Here is a 3,308-nt window from a genome sequence, read left to right as displayed (position 1 = left end):
CGGTTCACCCCACACCGTCATAGCCTGCAGAATCGCTTCTCACGGCACCGCCCGAGAAGCGAGCAACGCGAGCGAGCGCAGCACTCAGTCCTGTTCCCAGCGTCCCGCAGCCCCCAGCACCCCTCCAAAGCAGGGGCCTGACTGCAGGACGCCTTTCTAGAGTGTCCTTGTCCCGCAATGGCCATGGGACACCCCGGGGTTGGCTGGGGGCTGCTGCAGAGAGCAGGGCTGAATGGGGACTAAGGGACTGCAAGGGTAGGGAAGGCAGCAATGATGGGCACATGGGGAGAAAAGGATGTGTAGGGTGAGAAAAGGGTGGAGAGAGAGGGCTTTGCGGGGGATACATAGGGAATTTGCCCCATGGCATTGCTGGACGCAGAGCTGTGCCTCACACTCGGCCCCACTGCCTGGCACAGCAATCCCCTAGCAGCACCCCATCAGCCAGCCAGGCCCACAGCACGTTGCAGCACGGGGCCACCCCCCAGCCCTGCTGTCCCCTCTATCCTTACCTGACTTGACGGAGCAGTGGATGTGCGCCTTGGACTCGTAGTAGACCCAGTCAAAGCCGGCCTCCACGGCCAGGCGAGCCAGCATGCCGTACTTGTTGCGGTCCCTGTCTGATGTCGTGATGTCCACGGCTCGGCCCTCGTAATGCAGTGACTCCTCCGAGTGGTGGCCGTCCTCATCCCAGCCCTCCGTCACCCGCAGCTTCACCCCCGGCCACTGGTTCATGACAGAGATGGCCAGGGAGTTCAGGCGGTCCTTGCAGCGCTGCAGGGTGGGGGGCACAGTCAGTAATGGGCTTTGGGGTGGGGGTTCTGCCCAAGTTGCACTGTGCTTCCACCGCTGCTCCAGGGGCACAGGACCTCACAGCCTCATCCATCCCCTGCCCACATGTGGTGAGCCCATTTCCACATGTCCCTGACACAAGGGCGGAGGAACAACAGCAGGTCCTCAAAGACCCACAGCTGGTGGCCATAGGGGCCAGACAAGCGAGCTGTCTGGCTTTGTCCTGTCCTTTTCTCACCCCAAAGCACCCCTCAGAGATGCAGCACTGTCTACTTCCCCAGCACAGCAGCTCCACCCACAGCTGTGTCACTGTGAGGACCAAACCTGGTCCAGCTCTGCAGGTACCTGCACTTTAGGTCCCTTCTCTGCCTGTAAGAGGGACAGAGGTCAGATAGAAAAGGTGCAGAGAAAGTGATATGGATGGTACTGAGGTGATTCTGGATAAAACAGGGTGGGTGGGCTATGACTGCACAGTGGGGGCTATGGGGAAAAAAAAAAGGACCAGTTGTGGACCCATATAGGGTAAGGAGGTAAGTCCTGGGAAGCATGAAATGACACAACAGGATAGCAGGCTAAAAGCAGACACTGTGGGGGACGCTTCATACAGTCACAACCCCAGTGCTGGATCTCCTGCTGCAGAATGTCACGCTGGCAGCAATACATGCAGGTCATGAGACAGTGCCATGGAGAGTGTGAAGCAGGGCCACAGACCTACTGCTGGGTGCTGAGCGGCTCAGAAAGGCCCTCACACTGCAGGAGCTGCCCCAGTAGGTTTGCCCTCTCCCTGTCCCCCATCACTTGTCCCTATCCTGGGGAGCTGCTCCAGGGGAACTCCACTTGCTCTTGGCACGGTGTGAGCCCCAGGGAGGTCAGTGCCCGGCAGGCCTTTGCTCCACATGGGGCAGGGGAGCGCCTCTACCCTCGTCTCGTGGCTCCCTGGGCGTGGGGAGATAAGGCAGGAAGGTGTTGGACAAACAGTGCCCAGGGGAGGGGAGGAGAAGGGAGGGGAGCGACTTTTGTCCTCAGCAAGCTCCAGCCCGGTGCCACTCTGCGCAGGCACGAGGACTCCAAGGACCCCAGTGAGAGGGTTCGGGGCCGTGCCCCGCAGAAGTGAGGAGCCCCTCGTGTCACACTGCGTTGCTCCACGTGTCTCCCCACCACACCGCTCTGGGATCCTCTTGTCCCCCTCCACCTTCCCGTGCTCCCTGCAGGAGACGCATGCGCACACCGAGACCCTCCAACTTCTGTCCCCCGCCGGGACGCCGCCTGCCACCATCCCAGGGACGGGCCATCTTGTCCCCAGCGGTGTCCCCGCAACGCAGCACCAGGCTGGCGGCGTCCCCGAACCCCGAGTCGAGCGGTCCTGCCTGTGCCCTCGGTGGCCAGCAGGTGTCAGAGCGGGTAGGGACCAGGAGGGGACCGGAGGGCCGCAGGTACAGGCGGCGAGGAGCGACGAGAGGTGACAAACGGAGAGAGAGGGAGAGCAAGCGGGATGTTCAGGGAGCGGGCAGGGACGGGCAAGACAAGAGAAGACCCTGGGGATGTCAGGCTGTGCTAAGCGGAGAGCTGCTCTCTGCCACCCAACACTGGCTTCACTCCTTTCTCATGCCCAGACTGTGGGTAGGACAGCGTCCCGTAGCAGAAGTCAAACGTTTTGGGAAGGACTGGAGGAAGGACACAGCTCCGGGGCAGGACAGAGCCACCGGAAAACCCGGGACACTCTGCTGTGCCCATCGCCTCAGCACTGGGGTGCAATGGGCCACAGCTGCCCCCAAGCACAGAGCACTGCCAGGAGAAGAATGGTCACCCTACATCTCCCCCCAGGTGAGGTTTATCCCAGAGAAAGCCAAAAGTCCCACCATAAGCTCCCCATGAGCAATTCATCACCTCTGCAAAGATGGTCTCCACATCATGAGGGACTGCGAGGGGTGATGGGAAGAGGTGTGGGGTGGGGACACCGGTGGGAGCAGGGGGCTGGGGACATTCCTGGGCCAGGCTGCGGGGAGAGGTGAGGCGAGCTCTGCCTCCAGCCTTATCTCAGCACCTCCGAGTGGGACCAGCAAGAGCAAACACACTGGAATTCTTGAGGAAGATGAAACGATAAAGTAAAGGCGGGCAGAGAGCAGCACTACCCACCCCCCTAAGCGGACGGCATCTTCCGGCTGCCTGGGACACCCAGACCCTTGGACTTGGGGAAAGAAAACAGGTTTGAAGTGAGTCAACAGCAGTAAAAGCCAGGGCACTGGGGGAAGGGATGAGGAGTTGGGTCAATGGCTTTTCCCAGCCCATGGCAGGGCACAGTGCCTGAGCTGTTACGTCTGGGAGCATCTCCCACAGCCAGGGGCACAGGATGAGCCCAAAGGGCTGTGGGATGGAAATGAGCTACCAGAAGTCATGCCTTCTCCACGGCAATAGAGACAACCCTCAGGACACTGCGGTACCTGCGGTACCCTCAGGTCGCAAAGACTGGCAGAGCTCACTGCTTCCTCAGCATCCTTGGGCACGAAGCTGTTCTGCAT

The 3,308-nt window shown here is 60.9% G+C and overlaps 1 pseudogene; it reads right to left on the bottom strand.

Moving 5' to 3' along the window:
- Window positions 1-6: 6 nt before the first annotated feature.
- Window positions 7-3,308, bottom strand: LOC104911757 (annotated as a pseudogene).

Source organism: Meleagris gallopavo, chromosome 7, assembly GCF_000146605.3.
Source record: "Meleagris gallopavo isolate NT-WF06-2002-E0010 breed Aviagen turkey brand Nicholas breeding stock chromosome 7, Turkey_5.1, whole genome shotgun sequence".
NCBI lineage: Eukaryota > Metazoa > Chordata > Aves > Galliformes > Phasianidae > Meleagris > Meleagris gallopavo.
Note: the sequence above shows the minus strand (reverse complement) of the source record. Positions and strands in the feature narration are given on the sequence as shown.